Source organism: Leuciscus leuciscus, assembly GCF_965113295.1.
Source record: "Leuciscus leuciscus genome assembly, chromosome: 2".
NCBI lineage: Eukaryota > Metazoa > Chordata > Actinopteri > Cypriniformes > Leuciscidae > Leuciscus > Leuciscus leuciscus.
In genome coordinates, this window is record NC_138726.1 from 25234432 (window position 1) to 25255298 (window position 20867).

The 20867-nt window shown below is 36.9% G+C and overlaps 1 protein-coding gene and 1 long non-coding RNA gene across 2 annotated transcripts in view; one reads left to right on the forward strand and one right to left on the reverse strand.

Annotated features, from left to right (window-relative positions):
* Positions 1 to 20867, reverse strand: part of irs4b (insulin receptor substrate 4b) — a 35296-nt gene that overhangs the window by 3413 nt on the left and 11016 nt on the right. The gene's annotated exons all lie outside the window — the stretch shown is intronic.
* On the forward strand, positions 10378 to 12509 carry LOC309493142. Its single transcript, XR_014203815.1, has 2 exons — positions 10378 to 10738; positions 11803 to 12509. It is a non-coding gene; the product is annotated as an uncharacterized lncRNA (long non-coding RNA).

Here is a 20867-nt window from a genome sequence, read left to right on the forward strand (position 1 = left end):
TATTTGATTGCTTTAAAATATAATTCCTGTGCTGGCAAAGCTGCATCATTACTCCAGTCTTCAGTGTCACAAGATCCTTTAGATATTATTCTAATATGCTGTTTTGATGCTCAAGAGAAAATGTATTATTATTATCAATGTTAAACCAGTTGTGCTGCTTCCTATTTTGGAAACACTTTTAAATTCAAAAGAACAGCATTTATTAGAATTAGAAAAATGTTATAACATTATAAATGTCTTTACTCTCTTTTGATGAATTCAATGCATCCTTGCTGAATTAAAGTGTTTTTATGTTTAGCTTTTTATATTTAAGCCTTTTCTAATTATTGGAATTATTGGAATGTCATTCATGTTGGACTTGGCCTCATAACATAGAACAAAAATTAAAGAATTTTGAAAAAACATTCTGACTGATATGGTGCCCTAGATGGGTTTACACATAACCCAACACAACCACAATCACCAGCAGAAATCCTTTTATTTTAGTACTGTATAACCGTTTTACTTTATCATTGCTGTTTTTTACTTTATACCTTTCTGCCTTTCTAGTGCAGGATCACTGCTCCACCTGTGGATGTGACATTTTGTATTATGTAGAGAGAGAAGAAAGGTGAGAAGGATGGGGAGAAAGAGAGACAAATAAATACAACAGTAAAAGATACTGAGACGACTAAGGGACTGCTTATCTAGATGCCTGTTTAAATCCATTCAAATCAGTCTTAAGTGCATGGCATAAAAATCAATGTAGAAGATCAATGAATGTAACAATTTCAGTGGCATCGCATCATTGCCCCAAAGGGGCAAGTGACAGATCGGTCAACTAGCCCCGGGCCAGTGGGCCATCCTTATTGTTGAGTCCTGCATGCCCTAAAGAGAGAATGACAGCTTTCAGCTTCCAATAGTTTTCAGTTTTTCCTTCCTTGGAGCAAACCACAATGCAGTTTGCCAGGGAATATGGCACTAACCAGTGTTGCCAGATTGGGCGGGTAAAAATTGGTTTGGGCAGGTGGACAAAATTTGGGCTGTTTTGGGGTCAGTTCAGCAGTTTTCAAACATCTCAATTTTATAGTCTAATTGGTAAATAAACAAAACTCAAGTTTGCATGTACTCCATAAAATCAGTCATCGTGACGTTACTAAACACACAGGCCAACCGAAGAGTCGGCTGGCGCTGACGTTGCAGACGATTTACACTCTAGCCAATCAGCGATCAGCAGGCAGACGTGATCATTCATGACTGATGGGTTTTTAGCGCGATAACTTGTAGCTGTGTATATATTTAAAGGGATACTTCAGGATTTAGCATTAAGCTTTGTATTAGTAGAAAACCTGTAGTATTTTCGAATTACCGTGCTTTCCACCCTCATATCCCCCTGAGAGGAGATATTTATGTATTTTTTGTCTGGAAAAAAACCTCAGATGACGCAAAAATCGTCATATTGCATCATCGGAGGATTTTGTGGCCAGAGGCTAAAGACTACAGCCAGTAGGAGGGGCTGTCCCGCATGTTTTCAACCCGCCCATAGAGGGTGGGATTTCACTCACAGAATGTACACATAGTGTCAGCCATCTTTTTTTGGAAGCTAAGCAAGCAGGCTCTTGTTCTGTGGAGAAAGCGGAGTAGTAGGGGTTACCACCCCCTTTTCCCGGACATGTCCGGCCGTCGAGATCATCCAAAATGTCCGGGATTCGGCTTTTGCTTTCTGCAGTCACCATTCATTGTTTACATGCACACCTTTTGTTTCAATCTAACTGAATTCATTCCGATCGGTGAATCTGAATGTAGTGTTTACATGAACGCTAAACAAGTGATCGGTTGATGTCAAGTCAAGTCAAGTCAAGTTTATTTGTATAGCGCTTTTCACAATACAGATTGTATCAAAGCAGCTTCACAGTATTAAATTAAAATAATACAACAAAGTTTGTTTCAAGAGGAATTTATTGATTGATAAAACAAAATTAAATATCCCCAAAATATCCCCAACTGAGCAAGCCAAAGGCAACAGTGGCAAGGAACCGAAAAACTCCATCAAGTGACCTAATGGTGTCCTAAAACTCCATCAGGTGACCTAATGGAGAAAAAAAACCTTGGGAGAACCCAGGCTCAGTCGGGGGCCAGTTCTCCTCTGGCATTTATGAGCTAGAGGACGGATTGTAGTTTGAACTGTAAGATTATATGAATGCCTGGCTGAAGAAATGCGACTTTAATCTAGTTTTAAACTGGGAGAGCGAGTCTGAGCAACGAACAGTATCAGGAAGACTATTCCAGAGTTTTGGAGCCAAATGAGAAAATGCTCTCCCTCCTTTGGTGGTTCTGGATATCCTAGGTATGACCAAAAGCCTTGAATTTAGTGATCTTAAAGAGCGCGATGGATTATAGGGCGATAGAAGATCCGTTAAATAGACTGGAGCTAAGCCGTATAGGGCTTTATAAGTCAGTAGCAATACCTTGTAATTAATACGGAACTTTATAGGTAACCAATGCAGTGATGATAAAATCGGTGTTATATGATCATATTTTCTTGATCTCGTAAGAACTCTAGCGGCGGCATTTTGGACTAACTGTAGCTTGTTTATTGAGGATGCAGGACAACCAGCTAATAAAGCATTACAGTAATCCAGTCTCGAGGTCATGAATGCATGAACTAACTTTTCTGCATCAGAAACTGATAGCATATTACGTAGCTTAGCAATGTTTCTAAGGTGAAAAAAAAAAAAGTGCGTTTTAACATTGCTGAGAAAATTCCCGCTCCTCCGTGAGAGATACGAGACCGGTGCGTCTAAAAGTAATCATGCCACCGGCCTCGCGCCGTTCTCCCGCGCCCCTCAGCCTCATCCTGCTCGCCACAGTAAACAATGAATGGCGACTGTAGAACGCAAAAGCCGAATCCCGGACATTTTGGGCGATCTCAAAATCCCGGGCAGACTCATCACGGAGACTCACTAGTAGCCTAGACTTGTTTAACTGCGTTCTTACCGGTAGGCGTGGCTTGGGAGTGGCCTCCTAGGGCTATAGTTTGCATGCGTTTTGTGGCGCTGTACCATTTAAGCCCATCTTACAAAAAAGTTCATTTATAAAAAGAATCTCCTCTACAAAACAATTTATGATGTATCTATTTGTAAATTAATGTAAAATGAATCACAAAACATTTATTGTTTGCAGTTCACATGCTTAATTCTTTGGCAGTCTATCTTTCTGTAAGGCTAATGGTTTGACCTAGAGATTACCTTAGAACGCAAGCTAATAAAACTCATCTTTCCATTTAAAGGAAAATAATAAAAAATGGTAAAGTACTATTTGTTCATACACAAAATAGTGGGGATATTTTGGGGATATTTAATTTAATTTTATCAATCAATAAATTCCTCTTGAAACAAACTTTGTTGTATTATTTTAATTTAATACTGTGAAGCTGCTTTGATGCAATCTGTATTGTGAAAAGCGCTATACAAATAAACTTGACTTGACTTGACAAAAAACAATACATGTATCTCTTATTTGACATAATATCAATGTAGTTACCAAAGAAATGGCTGAAAATTGCAGAAATGTGTTGATTTCTGAAGGAAATGTATAAATGTAAAATGTATGTGTTCTGTATAAACACCGAAGTTTTGGGGTGTGAGGTCCCCTGAGACAGCATGCACATGGGTGGGGCTAACTCAACATTGCCAAATGTGATTGGTATGCAATAAAAAATGCCAGGGAAGTAACAAATCACTGGATTGGTTAAAATAATAAGCAGCATAAAATATTATTTTCTCTTTTTTTTTATTTGACTTCAGCAATCCAATTCTATCAAATTATTTTGGCAGTTAAAGTTTTGGTTGGGTTTTGGTGAGCTTTTGAGCTGGAAATCATTGGCCCAATCTGGGAACACTGGCACTAACAACTTGAAAAATGAAACCAAAATTATACAAGGGAGTGAGGAAAGAAAGTCAAATAGGTTTTTGAAGCTGGGAACTAGTTGCATCTTCCACAGATCATTTGCTTTCAAATCTACCCACCATTGTCACTCTATACCCCACTGCCAAAATGACAAAGATGCTCTTTTCCATACAGTAAAAAGAAATATCACTGGCTGTCACTGGTGCCTCCTCAAAAAAACAAAAACGATCTAAGACAGAAAAGGAAGCCAACAAGTAGTTACCCCTACTCCTGCAAACAAATGGCCGAAATGGCCATTTTTAATCTGAGCCTGTCATTGATGTGTTATATATTAACCACCTTATCAAAGAATCAAAGAGATCCCATTCAGTCGTCCTCTGTCCTAAAAAGTAAACTGCAGCACAAGACCATCTGCGTCACTGTATGAACACCAAACTCCATGTGCGTCACCACACACAAATCACAAGCATATCATAGTGTGATGCCACAGCAGGCCACCGCTATAAGTGGAACAATGACCAAACCACTGCTGCCTCCCTTTAATTCCTGGCCTATTTTAGGAGTTGCTCTGCCAGCCTACGACAGTGGGATTGCCCATGACCCCGCAGAAGTCTCTTCTTTCACTAGTAGATGAACTTACGAACTAATACAGACGTCATTGGTCCAGAAGAACTGTGTTGGCATGGAGAGCTGATTTGTGTCATTAAGATCACCTTCGGTGTAGCAAGGTGCTCGGTTTCATCATGAAGAAAGAAGAATCCAAAAAGACGAAAATTTGCTTATCCAGAAAGCAGAGATGGGGACTCGAGTTTGAGACTTGGACTCGAGTGCGACTTAAGTCGCACACAGCGTGACTTCAGACTCGACTTTAGACTCGTCCTCGAAAGACTTCAGACTCGACTCGGACTCGAGCTGCGGGACTCGTGAACAATGTTTATTATTAGGAAACGTCTGACGAGCTCGCTTTTATTCCCCTCCCTCCGTTACCTATAACCTGCCTACGTAACTGCTGCGCGCGGCCACACATGAGAGGACAACAAACATGTCGACTGCACCGGCCACTGGCTGCTGTGCCATTCATCGTAAGCTTTGGGTTTAAAAACTTCAACAGAGCTGCCAACTGTCACACATTCACCGTGAGACTCACGCGATTGACACTTTTCACACGCTCTCACGACACACATCCATTTTCTCACGCACAGAAAAATCGCGAAGCAAAGAGGACACGGAGACCGACAGACTAGACAGAGTAGGTTACTTATGATAGAAAAAAATCTCAGCTCTCAAATTCGGTCAATTCTATTACAAAATTGAAACAATAAATACCGTTTTGGCGCTTGTAAATGTGACGTGACAGATCCCTAGCGGCACGTGAACCGACCCTTTCTACTAGCTAATAGTAAATAAACACGAACACTGTTGAAAGATACAGTACAACTTACCGAAATGTATATTCCTCATACATGATATCGATCAATCAGTGTTTTTCATCCACGGAAAGGGGTCAATTAAAGTATATTTTTATAATAGTATTTTTCACATCATTTGGTTCGTTGCAATAGTGTTTTGCATTTAGCTACAATGTGATGTTTTGCACTAAATAGGAGTATGTCAATTTTAGTACTGTAAGTGTAAGGTATAACATTTTTATATATTTGGTCTTATAGCCCCACAGAGCCAGCACAATAGGAGCCAAGGCCTTTCATTATAATTCAGCGACAGACAAGGGGGGTCTGTACTGTATGTTCATGCTACAAGGCAAAATACAGATATTAACTTAAAAGTAAAGCATTCTTGGTGTTTTTGTCATGTTGCAATAGCCTGTTTACATTGATTATATACCAAAATCAAAGCTGATACTGTAATAAATAAAGGAGTCATAATAACATATTACATGCTTTGAATTCCTTATATATAGCTATGCAGTGTTCTAAGTAGCCTGGATGGGTCGCTGTACCTGATGCAACACTTATTATAACCACAATAGACTTGAGACTTGACTTGGACTCGAACTCAGAGACTTGAGACTTGACTTGGACTCAAGCTCAAAGACTTGAGACTTGACTTGGACTCTAGCTCAGAGACTTGTGAGCATCTCTGCCAGAAAGCAACAGGGATGCTATATAAGCTCACAGCAAATGTTGTATGCTGACTTGTTTCACAATTTGTCATTTTGCTTGCAGAGCAATTCACTACTCTATATGGCAGCTTCTGGAAGAAACGGATTCGCAAATGTAGTGTTGCACTCAAGAATGATTCAGATGAATTTAAACGGGCATCTAAATTAAGTGTCCCCTAAAGACCAACATTAAAAGATACTGAGACGACAACACAGACATTGTGTCTGTGTTGTCGTCTCAGTATCTTTTAATGTTGAATTTATTTGTCTCTCTTTCTTGCCATTCTTCTCACCTTTCTTCTCTCTACATATAAAAAAAAGTTCACAACCACAGGTGGAGCAGCTCATCATCACTAAGTGATCCAGCACAAGAAAGGTAGAAAGGTATACAGGTAAAATAACAGGAATAATAATAATACAATAAAATAAAATGTTATTTATATAGCACATTTAAAAACAACTGGTGTTGACTATAGCGCTTAACAAAAGCCAAGGAAACTAACAATAAGATGGAAAACACATAAAACAGTAAAGCAAAATAAAGAACAATAAAATGGAAAACCTATGAACTAAGGTAAAATATAAAATAAAATAAAAATGATACTCAAGATATATTGAAAGCAATTAAAATAAAAGATTTCAAACTGGATTTAAAAATTGACAACGTTTTGGCGGATCTGATGAAAGCTGGTAGACTATTCCATAACTTCACCCCTATTTTGAAGAAAAGTTCTAGGAACAGATAGTAGATCAGAGTCCCCCGATCTGAGTGATCTTGACTGTGAGGGCAGATGTAATAGTTCAGGTAGGCATTGTGGAGCCTGGTTCTGCAAAGACTTAAAAACAAATAACAAAACGTTAAAATCAATTCTGTATTTAACCGGTAGCCAATGAAGCGAGATCAAAACCGGTGTGATGTCTTCACTTTTACACTTCCCTTTGAGGAGCCGTGCTGCGGCATTTTGAGCTAATTGCAAGCGTGTGATACACATCTGAGAGGCACCAATATATAAATAGTTACAATAATCTAATCGGGATGTCACAAAAGCATGCATAGCAGTCTCAAAGTTCTTAGCAGACAAAAAGGGTTTAACCCTGGCTAAAAGACAAAGAAGATAAAAATAGGACTTAACCACAGCACTTATCTGTTTATCATATTTAAGGTTGTCATTAAACAAAACCCCCAGATTCCGAACACAGGTGGTCTTGTATGGTAACAGCGTTTGGAGATCAAAATCATGAGTACTGCGATCATTTGAACCAAACAAGATAATTTAGGTCCTGCTCTCATTAAGACTCAATAAATTACTAGCGAGCCAGAGTTTTAGTTCATCCAAACAGTCCAATATCAGCTTTAAAGCAAGCTTATCATCACGCTTAAAAGGCAAGTAAATGTGTGTCATCAGCATACAGATGAAAAGATACCCCAATGTCTAGATAAAATAGAACCCAAAGGGGGCATATAAAGATTAAACAAAACCGGACCAAGAATAGAGCCCTGAGGAACGCCAGAGCCCAACTGCATTTCAGACGAAGACTGTTGCCCGATGCAGACAGAATAACTCCTATTAGTTAAATATGAACGGAACCATTGTAGCACCGTGCCCCAAAAGCCCACTCATGGTTCTAGACGTGATATGAGAATGTTGTGATCGACCAGGTCAAATGCAGAGCAAAGGTCTAGCAAGACCAAAGCCCCAGATTGCCCGGTATTGGTAGTGAGCATTACATCATTCATGACTATTAAGAGGGCTGATTCTGTGCCATGAAATTACAAATTAATAACATATAGGCTATAGTACTAAAATAAAAGGATTTCTGCATGAAATTGTGGCTGTTAGGGATGGGGAAAAAAATTTGATTTACACACGAATAACGATTCTATCTTCAACCGATTCGCATCGTTTCATAAATTTCAAATATTAGTAATAATACTCTCACACCCCCACAGATATCAGAAGAAATTATGCAAATCGGAAATGATAATAAATTGATCTCTAAATTATATAAATTATTAATTAAATCAGACACTTTAATACACGTACCACAAACTAAATGGAATCAAGATATATCCACCCCTCTTACCTCCCAATACTGGACTGACATATGTAATAATATGTTTGCAATGACAACAAACACTAATTTACAACTAATCCAATATAAAATCATCCATAGAACTCACATCACTCAATATAAAAAATATAAAATGGGACTTGCAACTACTGACATCTGCTCACAGTGCACCATGGGTGTTTCTGACAATTACTTCCACGCAGTTTGGGCATGTACACCAGTTTACAACTTTTGGACGATAGTTACACAAAAACTTTCAGACGTTCTGAGCTGTAGAATCCCTCTCTCTCCGCCTCTATGCCTGCTGGGAGACCTACAAATAATACATTTACAAATCAAATACAAAGACAGTTTGTTAGTTTCTCTAGCTATCGCCAAGAAAACAATTCTACAAAACTGGAAATCCAAAAATATTCTTAGTTTAAACCATTGGGAAAATTTACTATTGGAATTCATAACTTTACTAAAAATCACAACTTTCCAAAACGGTGACATACCGTCCTTCAGGGAAAACTGGAAACCATTCCTCAACTATTTCAACCTCGACCTAAACTGAAGCTGATGCCACGAACATTCTTAAACATTCTTACATATATTTCCTCATGTCTTCTCACATTCCTATCAAGAGAAGAAATGATACTATAATACTACTACAATATTATTAATAATACTATACTATATTTACTATAATACTATATTATAATACGATAACAATACTACTATGTACATATTTATTCAAAACAAGATGCACACCGTAACTAATTATTTATGGTATATGATTAAAATAAATATTACAAACATTCAATTATATTTCTCAATAATACACTATTATTATTAGTGATGATGAGGATGGTAGTAATGACTATTATTGTTATCATTATTATTATTATTATTATTATTATTATAAGAAGCATTACTACTACTATACTATAAGGATTATTGTTATATAAGTATGATTATAAATATATATTACTGTTATTGTTATTGCTTTATTTTGACATCTTATTTTATTTATTTATTTGACCTTAGTTATTCTATACTTATTGACATATTTATTACTATATTATCTCTCATTATAGGATTCCAAATTTTTTTTTTTTTTTTTCTGCCATGATGCCATTACAGCTATTATTATTGTTGTTGTTAATGATAATGATATTATTATTATTGTTATTATTTGTTATTGATATTGTTATTGTTATTGTTGTTATTGTTGTTATTACTATCATAAATAGTATTACTAAAGTAATCGTATTGATTATACAAAATTTTGTCGTGTCTCCGTCCTGCTATCCTATAGACATGATGGTCCCTGGGCCGGGTTTTTTTTTTTTTTTCTCAGGGTGGGGATGCCTGTGGGGCCTGCTCCCGGGGTGCTCTGGGCTGGGCTTGGACAGCCGCAACACTATTGTCTTTTTTAATGCATCTAATTAGTTGTTCTTATTTAAAAAAAAAAATAATAATGATAATAATGATGATAATAATAATAATGATAAAAAAAAAAAAAAAAATAGAAACACATAGGAACACATATAGAACAGGGAAAGCATGGTGCGTTACTTCTGACCGAGGTTAGATAGCACAGGGGTGGCAGAGGTCAGAATTCCACTCGGGCCTTGCCATCAACTGGCTACCCCTGGGTCTGTGTTTCATGCCATGTCTCATTTTAATGCAACATATTAGATTAGGAACATTGTCACATTAACTAGGCCAAGGCTGGCAATTTGGTGGTAGCGGCTTGTCTGCGATGGTGGGAGTTGCCAGGGTACTTGGGGTGTTCTGGGCTCTACGGTATCTTCCCTTGTTGATGGGTGGCACGTTCTGGGCACATCCTACAGGCTGTGGTTGGCAGTGCGGAGACATGACAAAACATAACACGACTGGATATTTGGGATAATTATTTGCTACTGCCTTTAGTTATTTATTGTATATTATGATGCTGGTGGAAATAATGGTAGTAATTATTGATATAATCATTTTTATTATTGTTACTATCATTATCATAAGTTGTCGGAATGGTGACAGTAGTATCTTTTCTTCCCCTCTTTTTTTTTTTTTTTTGTTGTTGTTGTTGTTGTTGTTGTTGTTATGTTGTTATGTTGATAATATTATTAATGCTAATGTCATTAGCTATATAGAGCACACAAACATACATCTCTATTCAGAAATTTAAACAATTCAACTGTTGCTCCGTTGAGATCCAATTTGATATTTCACTGTTTCACTGTATATACATACACTGTTCTCACTGTAATTTCACCCCTTGCACAATAAAAAAAAAAAATATATATATAAATTTCAAATATCAAATATCAAGTGTTACACTTTACCTTTGCAGTACTAAAAGTTGACACGTTAGACACGATTGTTATTATTCACAATAAGCTGCGAAAAAGGACTCCACTGTTTTCACTGACGGACACACAGCCGAAGCGTGAGCACAGATGCCGCCTCTCAGATGTATGCTGTCCCAAATTCAGTTCTCTTTCTCAGCTTATTGCGCTTGATTGCAGTCAGCTTAATAATATTGGGTTGAGTAAAACAGGAAGACAAACAAAATAGATTTCAAGGTTCACATTAGGACTGCACGATATTGAAGAAAAATGCAATAACATTAAATAATGCGATATACGATATGCGATATGATAATGCTTAAACGTACAGTATGGAATTTTTCGCCACTAGGGGTCGCTAACCTATTTACAATAACAAAGGTGTAGTTTGATGACGCAACATTTGCTAAGAATTATGGATATTGTCGTCAACGTCAAGCCGACCGATCTAATCTATGGATCTAATAATGTTTATGGATGAGACTGAATACATCGATGCTTTTATCATGACTGTGATATGAAGCAGTTCGGGATTGCTAAGAGACAGCTATCAGCTCCACACGCGACGCGAGTCCCGCATAAGGAATAAGGACATTTCATTCTACCGAACTAACGTTACACGCGAGTGCAGAATTACTACTCAGTCACAGGTCAGTTTATTAGACAAATTAAACTTGTGAGGTAACGCAGCGTTGTTTCACTGGGGCTAACATTACACTATCACACTAAACTGCATTTGAATGTGTTGTTGGAATGTATGTTATTCTGTGTTAGTTTGTCTGCATGAGACTAGCAGTAAGCTAGATCAACATTAGAATAACACACAGATCATATTCTAACATTTCATCATGTTGAGCTATTAAACATTGATTAGTTTTATGTAAATGTGCTCACCTGTTTAATAAAGTACATGTAGAAGCGGTCGAAGTCTCGGACGTGGAGCTCTCGTTTATATACTGTCTATGGGAGCTCTAGGCATCTCGAAAACACCGCGCTGATATTGATTCTCGTTTTAGTTCTCCTTTTGTATCCAAAGTCTGCTTGCCATGGTCCATAATGTTTGAACGAAACAACAACAGCGTGCAAATAGACATTGCGAACTACCGTCAGTCGCTTTGGTTACTATCAGAGGGCTCTGGTTCATAGCTCTGGTTGCCATGGCAGTACGAGCGGAAACCAGGGACAACACGGATATGACGCCATTGACGGCGACAAAACGGAAATAAAGAAACGGGACGTTTCTCGAATTAAATACAAATTTCATCTGGTTTGAAAGTTGTTGGAAACAGTCGAGATAATGTAAGTACACAACTAAAAAATATATATAACATAGATATAGTGATTTTTGCTATTTTTAAAGCAAAAAAGTTACATATTGTGGCTTTAAAGTGTGTAAAATTTACTTAAAACATCTTTCAAATATATTTAAAATTATATAACCTACATACGCGTTTCACATTATTTTTGTGACAAGAAAACATCCCTACAACTACTGAAAGTGAACAGCAGTTTACTGGAGCATAAAAAGTGATTTTCTCTTTGTCTTTTGTTCATGACCACAGTTATTGCAAGCTGTTGCGATATGCATATTTGATATATACATTTGCGATATTTCGATATATTGTGCAGCCCTAGTTCACATCAAAACAAACAGTAAATCTATGAGAAGCTTACACTGATAAGGTGAGGGGGGAAAAAAACTACTTCTAATTAATTAGTCAATAGTTTTTCAATAAAGTCCAAAATGAATGAAATCCCAATAATTAGAAGGGGAAAAAAAGGCTTTGGGGATAAATACAATGAACACTTATTGAGCAAGGATGCATTAGATTAATCAAAAGTGACCGTAAAGATTCACAATGTTTCAAAAGATTTTTATTTCAAATAAATGCTGTTCCTTTGAACGCTTTATTCAAAGAATCCTGAAAAAAATTATCCTAGTTTCCACAAAAATATTAAGCAGCACAACTGTTTTCAACATTGATAATTAAAAGATATGTTTCTTGAGTAGAAAATCAGAAGACTGGAGTAATGATGCTGAAAATTCAACTTTGACATCACAGGTATAAATTACATATTAAAATTAAAAAAAGTTATTTTGGATTAATAATATTTCACAATACTGCATTTTTTAATCAAATAAATGCAGCCTTGGTGAACATAAGACTTCTTTTAAAAACAAATTTACCAACCTAAAACTTTTAAGCATATTGTCGATTATATACAACTTTATGTGTCAAAAGATCAACTAATAGTGATCGTGAGCTTTGCATGCAGATTATTTTATTACATTGGTTGTTTGAAAGGAGGAACCAAGTGAGGGCAAACAATAAATAAATCCACCAAAAAGCTTGTGTCCAGGTGGTTAAATATGGAAGTTAACCCAGAAACACAAATTTTGGGGAACTTCAAAAAGAGAGCAACATTTCATATTTATGGTTGAAATATGTATCAATAATACATTGTTTCCTTTGCAATAAAATACAATAAAGTTCATTCTAAGAATTCAACATTTGTGCGTCTAAAACTGAAAAAACAAAAATACTGAAAGTTGTTGAATGTGAAACAATACAGCAAAATAACACTTATTAAACTATTGTAAGCAAGACCTTTATCTCATTTACATGACTCTTTACATTCATCCTCTACCCAATTTTACCATGTCCTACCCGTCTCATCTTAGGATAACACCATGTGCCCTTCACCTTTCATTGCCATCTATATTATCCCTTTACAGCTCTGGTGAGCAGTGGGGTTGTACGGTGGCCTGCTTTGACCCTGGTGCACACAAACAGTGCCTTTGATAAAGGGCTTTGTCTGACCCAACAATGGGGCATGAGGGCAATGTGGGCATGAGTGCGCACGGCGGCATCTGGAGCGGCAGGAATGCCACTGGTTCATTGTTCAAGGGCAGGTCCGATGGGGTACCAAAGGTCACAGAGTTCCTCCTAACCTTGGTGCAATCATTACCCCACAGCGACGACCACAACCTGACCACCACCCCTACCTGCACACAAGATTAAGGTGGCCATTTTTGGTAGGCCAAATGTTATATATTAACCACCTCCCTGGAATAGATCTGTGCCATCCATCTTCTCAAACAGTCCTAAAAAGTGAATGGCATCTGCATGGGCACCAAACTCCATACCAATCAGACATTACAGGCATGCCATTATGGCTGGGCGATAAAATGATAGCGATAATTATTGCGTTATAATTGTCCTCGATAAAACGATAACAAGAGTTCAGTAAATGTTCAATAATGTTTGTTTACATAGTAGTGCTATATGCGTGGTTTTAACTGTGGTTATGATCTAAATGTATGCTACTATGGAAGACCAATGGTAGTCAGAATCTACTACTACTACTACTACTACTACTACTACCACTACCACTACTACCACTACTACTACCACCACTACACCACTACTGCCTGCCAAAGTCACAACACAAACCAGTTTCATGATTTAAAACAATTATCACCTGTTAGCAGAAGCAGAAACGTAGAAATTAATTTAAGATATTTATTTTGGATAAATACTGGAAAAAAGGAATACAGTAGCCTGGATGCCAGCCGAACTTAGAACCGCCCACAACATTTGAGGTCGGGAAGTTCGGTCTGGACCGTTGTGGAGCAACTATGCTTGAACCAGAGCTGTTCAGACCAATCAAATTGTCAGGGCGGGGTTTATACGATGATGGACAGATGATCAACATACACATTGTGACTAGAATCTGAGTATGACGACGTCAGGCTAGGAATACAGTAAAAATTACTGGAAAAGTGTAAAGAATTCAAAAGCGTGAAGTATTGTCATGTTCTGAAAATAAAGTGGTTTAAAATTACAATTAACTGCCTGGTTTCAACAACTTCCACTTAGAATAATCACAAATCTGCCTTTAAACTTGAAAGAATTAAAAGATTTGACATTTAAGGTCCTTGCACACTGAGTCTGAAATTTTCGTATGTATTTTTTTCATATGCATATGCTCTCAAAATGCTTGCTACAGATGCGAAAAAAAACGCAGAAAAATCTATCCCGATTCGAATTTTATGACGGAAAAATATTTGAGGCAATGTGTAAACGTGATTGACAAGTTACATTTATTTTTTAACGAGCAAAAATTCCGGCTTAGTCCTTTATGGTGATGATCACTGATATCGACTGATATGAAAACTTTTATCATGATTATTTTTTGGGCCATATCGTCCAGCCTTACAGGGGAAACAATGATTAAAGTAACCATTGCTGCTCCAGCCTATTTACAGTGCTGTTCTGCCAGCCAATGACAGTGAGATGTGTCCCCTGACCCTATGCGAGCCTCTTCTTTCACTAGTAGATGATCTTATGAAGGGTGGATGTCAATCGTCCAGTAGGACTGCACTGGCACAGAGAGCCGAATCATGAGATTAAGACACTGAAGCGCCTCACCTTGACAGGAATGACCCACTAACACCAATCACAGCCAACCTGAATGTGGCAAACACACACACACACACACACACACAAATCGCCTTCTGTGGAAAGTTCTCTAAACGAAAACAGCTAAACTGCTGCAGGGCGCTCCGTTTCACCATGGCGACTGGCCACATAATTCATGATACGAGAGGACAATGGGTGGGATTAAACTTGTCTAAGCCACCTATGCCAGGAAACAGTCTTAAAATAAGAGACAAGCAGGTAAATGAACCAAACTGTAAGCTGCAAAAGGTGAATGTATCTTTGCAATAAGTAAATCTTTATGTAATGTGCTAACTGTGTTGTCCATTAATGTACACTATTATTAAAAAGTTTTGGGGTGGGTATTTTTTTAATGTTTTTGAAAGAACTCAATGCACCCCCAGGGCTGCGTTTATTTGATCAAAAAACAAACAAACAAACAGTGACATAACAGTAATATTGTGAAATATTACTACAATTACAACTCTTTTCTATTTGAAAATATGCAATTATGGCTACGCTGAATTTTAAGCATCATTACTCAGTCTTCAGGGTCACATGACCCTTCAGAAAAATCATTCCGATATGCTGATTTGCTGCTCAAGAAGCATTTCGTATTAAATTAAAAACAAAAACTGTAATAATTTTTTTCGTGATTGTTTGATGAATAGAAAGTTCAAAAGAACAGAATTTATTTAAAATAGAAGGCTTTTGTATCAATATTACCGTTACTGTCAATTTTGATAAATGTATTGCCTCCTTGCTGAAAAAAAGTATTACATTTCATAAAAATAAAAATAAAGTATTCTTTCAAATTAATCACTTGTAAATTACACACAAAAAAAGTCATACTTCCAGATATTATTAGCATGAACATTAATATATCATTATTTAATAAATATATATATTTTTTTGGCCAAACATGCATTCCTAATAGGTTACAAGTTCAACTTGTATTTTGCTACACTGATGCTGGACTGAGGCATGTTACACACACACACACACACACACACACACTGGCTGAAGCTGAATCTATATGAAGTGAGTGAGATAAAAGATTATAAATAAATAAATAAATAAATAAATAGATATAGGAGATATATATAGAGAGATATTGTATCTATTTATATATATATATATATATATATATATATATATAAATAAATAGATATAGAAGATATATATAGAGAGATATTATATCTATCTATCTATCTATCTATCTATCTATCTATCGAGAGAGGGAGAGGGAGAGGGAGAGGGAGAGGGAGAGGGAGAGGGAGAGGGAGAGGGAGAGGGAGAGGGAGAGAGGGAGAGGGAGAGGGAGAGAGGGAGAGGGAGAGAGGGAGAGAGAAAAAAAAGACACAGAGACAGGACAGATAATAAAGTTTGCCGCACAGGGGTTTATGATGTGGTTGCTAGGCAGGCTCTGATTCGCCTTTGATGTAACCAGAACACTCCGGATATTAAAATACAATAAACACTGGTCGAGTAAGTCATAAATACAATAGTTATGCAGGAAGAATCGGTGTGAGCATGTGTGTTTGTGCATAACACTCTCAAGCCAAGCACACCATGTTCTGGACTAAAACATTCCTGTCATCTCTCAACCCTAATTTGGGTCCATAGGTTTTTAAAAAGCTCATGTGATAGCTAATGTAGTACTCAACAGAACACCTCAACATGTGCCAAACACCATCACGCACTGCAATCCACCGCTGCCTTATGCGCTCTAATTTACCCTCAACACATTGGCGAAATGTTTAAAAGGTTGATATACAAGGCTTGGGTTTGTTTATGCATGTCTATAGTTAAAGAAAACCAACATGGATCTACTAATGTTTGTGCACACAAACATGGGGTGAAGGTCTCTTTAGGGAGGGGAAACTTGTTTACTTGTGTATAGGGTCAAAGTTTCAGTCGGTCTTAACGTAGATCAGTAACTCAGTGTACCAGTAAACTAATGGGGGTTGAACTCTAAAGGCTGATACGGACTCATCCACAATCACTGACAAACAATATTGGTCTACAGCAATACATCACCTCAAAATCAGCCCCTAAAAACTGCATCTGATCATGGTCAGGTGAACCTAAAACAACCTAATTATACAGGACTACTTTAAAACTGATTAAAAAAAATAAAAAATAAAAAAATATAAAAAGAGCGTACACTGCTGTTCAATAGTTTCGGGTTGGTAAGATTCATGAAAGAAGTGTCACCAAGGCTTCATTTATTTGATAAAAAATGCAGTAAAACAAAAATAGAGAAATATTATTAAACTTTTACATTTGAATATAGTTAATATGTAATCTATTCCTGTGATGGCAAAGCTGAATTTTCAGCATCATTACTCCAGTCTTCAGTGTCACATGATCCTTCAGAAATCATTCTAATATGCTGATTTGCTGCTCAAGAAACATTTCTTATTATTATCAATGTAATGTTGAAAACAGCGATGCTGCTTAATGTTTGTGGAAACCAGGATTCTTTAATTAATATAGCTCAAAAGAACAGCATTATAAACAGCATCTCTAACATTATAAATGTATCTTTTGATCAATGTAATAACATTTTAATAATTTAAAGGACACAAGTAGCCTACTAATAATAAATAAATAAATAAATAAATAAAAAATCTTACTGACCCTAAACTTTTAAATGCTAAGTTAGTCTAAGTCATTTGCGGAATACATAATTATATAATTTTTCTGGTTAAAATCCCATTCTGACAAGGGAGCTTCTCTTATGTTTATGCCATAGCAGATTGCAATTGCATACAACGTGTCAAAGACTTAAAAAAAAGAAAGATAAAAAGTCATTTTCTACAATAAGGTCTGTGTATAGTTGTTCTCATTCGCTTTGTAAAGCATGAAAGGGATATGCAAGTTTGTGCGTGTTTGAACAGAATTTAACACAGGAAAAGAATCCTGTTACCTGCAGTCCTCATTTCCTGCAATAAGAGCAATACTGTTCAGCACATGCCATGGTCGTAAATAAGGTGGGCTCTCAAAATAACGCTGTAAATATAGGCATATGTGATGTACAGGACATGATGCCTCTTGAGCAGGACTTTAGCCCAGCACAGCTCATTTCTCAACAGAGGACTGAGATCTCCCATCACAAACGCACTTTATTATATACATGAAACTTTTAGACTCTTTTTGCATCCAAAAGTAATTTTGCCAATATTAAAAACTTGTACAAAAAAGAAATAATATAGTACTTTCAAATAAAACTATGGTTACTTCAATGAGGTAAAGACTATAGCCATGACATTGTGGAGCAATAAAAGCAGTTTTAAACTATATGGAGTGCGTCACTTCATGGGGTTCATATGCACATAATTATCTAAATAAGGGGATTTCCCAAGTAACTCCACTAGTATCCACATTTTCGCTTACAGGACAAACTAATCATGCCACCCGCTAATAGCACATTTCAACAACGACACCTGAAACTGTGCCTAATAAAGAAAATACTGTACCTGTAATTAAGTCCTATTAGAGAGTAAATATAAAGTATGCTTTTCAAAATGGAGTATAAAATTCTACTGCTAATTCTGATCCAAATATGATCAATTCAGCTAACTGAGAAAAAAATTTAAATAGAATGGATTCCTAGTAAACACTAAAATATAATAGTTACAGTGTTGAACTTGTAACTATCACTTATTACCAGCCATACATGCACATTGAGATCGATCAGACTGTAGCTCCAGCAGCAATATAGCCAATAAAAGCCATTTTCATAAAGGTTCACAAACAGACACTAACTAAAACATTACTATGGTAATTCCATGTTTTTAGACAAAGAATCATGCAGGCATGTGATCAGCTAAAGACAAAAAAGAAGGAAAACCTGATCTATGTTGACAACAGGTTTATAAACGATTCTCTTTACGAATTTTGGAAGATGGTTGGCGCATGTTGCATTCCCAAATCCAAATTATCATCAACTCAAACACAGCACTTGCAGAGTAAAATTGACTGTAAATCGAAACTGAAAATTAACAGGGTGCTTTGGCTTTACTCTGAAATATGCAGCGTGTCAGATATATATATATATAATCTGTATAAATACGAGGGGAGTGAATATATAAATAAATATAAATATTCATAAGTATCATATAAATAACATCAATAATATAATACGATACAATATTATCTGATAGCTTCATTGTAACATGGTACCATTTAGTGTTGTCACGATACCAAAATTATTGTTTCGATACCAAAATTATTGTTTCGATACCGATACCGATACCAAGTCAAGTTTCGATACTTTTCCTGAAAAGGGAGAAACACTCTCAAATATCATTGCTGTGCTTCATTTTAAAACCGGGACAACATTCTAATCATATAACACACTAATAAATGAACATATGAACAGCAGATATATTAAACATTGGAACAAAATATGAAATATCAAAATAAATATAAATTAGAGCAATGACATTCAAGGTAAAAAAAAAAAAAAAAATTTAGCAGCATTATCACAGTTATCATAAGAAACAGTGTTTCGCCAGGTTCGAGGTGTTGGCTCCCTTTGTTTGCATTTGTTTGTAGCACTGACGACAAACAGGTCTCGACTTATCGGTAGCTAAGCCCTCACTGTCAGCAAGGTAGACAAAGTACTTCCATATTTCACTCCTCGCGTCATCTTTTTCTACCAGTCGTGGACCGGCGGCCACAGCATCACTTGTGCTCGCACATGCAGCCATCTCGCTGTAGTGTTTGTCACATGACAGCTGTAGCTTCTTTGCTGCGTGCGTGAGGAGAAAAAACACAGACGTCCATAGGGAGGCACTGGAAGCGTGCGCATGCACACACCAACATGAAATAGGCCTACATCTCTTACAAATCTGGAACGCGGTCATTCTTAGAAGTATCGATACTAATACATTTAGGAATCGTGACGTTTTTAATTTCCGAGAATCGCGATACTTTTGAAGTATCGGTGCACCGTGCAACACTAGTACCATTACAGTACGTCTTTGCAAGGGGAATGAACAGAACGAGGCTTTAAACTGAAACGCAGACAAGGATCAGACAAGACTACATTAGATATGCAGCAGAGACTAAAATAACCATTTCAAACATTTCTCCACTCAATTGGAGGATCTGACCATTTAGTACAGAACAAACGGGCCTGTTCTCTGCTACCTTGGCTGTTTACCTCGTGATGTGTGAGTCCAAGAGTGAGCTCTGAAAAGCGCTATGTGTTGTGATTAAAACGCATTCCTGTGTAGCTATGCATTTGCTCATTTACATTCCAACACTACAAAGAGCGTGCATACCCCATATTCAGACAGACCCCGGTACCAGCACAGCCAAAACATTGCCTTATTAACATACCAGTGCCACACTCAGTTGACCCTGCCCACAACAGGTCAGACTTTTAGCAATTTCACCAAGTTGCACCATTTTGATAACTTTAACAAACTCCTTCCAAAACCTCTACATGCAAAGACATCTCGTTAAACCTTAACTTGTACAATGTTTTTAGAGTGTTTCTTACTGGCAAAAAAGGGGCAGGCCACTTCCTCTTTGCCCAGTGTAGAGCTGTCACAGAGACAGGTGCCCATTCAGAGATATCTGTCAGGTGGTATGGACATTGAATGCATTTGAAAACAGCTTACAGCACCTTTGAAAACTACCAGTAATAAGAATGATGGCTAAGGTCTTTGAATTGATTTGGTCAGAAGCTGATTTGAGCTGCTTGTGCTGCTGTGGTTGAGGATTCCTCAACACTACTGGAGTGGCTAAATTATAAAAGAAATACAGAGATGGAGAGACAGAAATACTAGACATAGAAATGGGGAAAGAAAGACTAATCAGGAGAGAAAGTCTGGAGTACTCAAGTACCCTGGCCAAGGCTCAACAATATAAGAACTTCACTTGCATTTGTGTGAAAAGGTGAAAAGGTTTGCACATGTGGAAAATTATTTGAGTGAAGGATATCTGTGCAAGTGAAATACTTGGTGTTTTCCCTCACAAATTGAAGTGGGGCGAGAT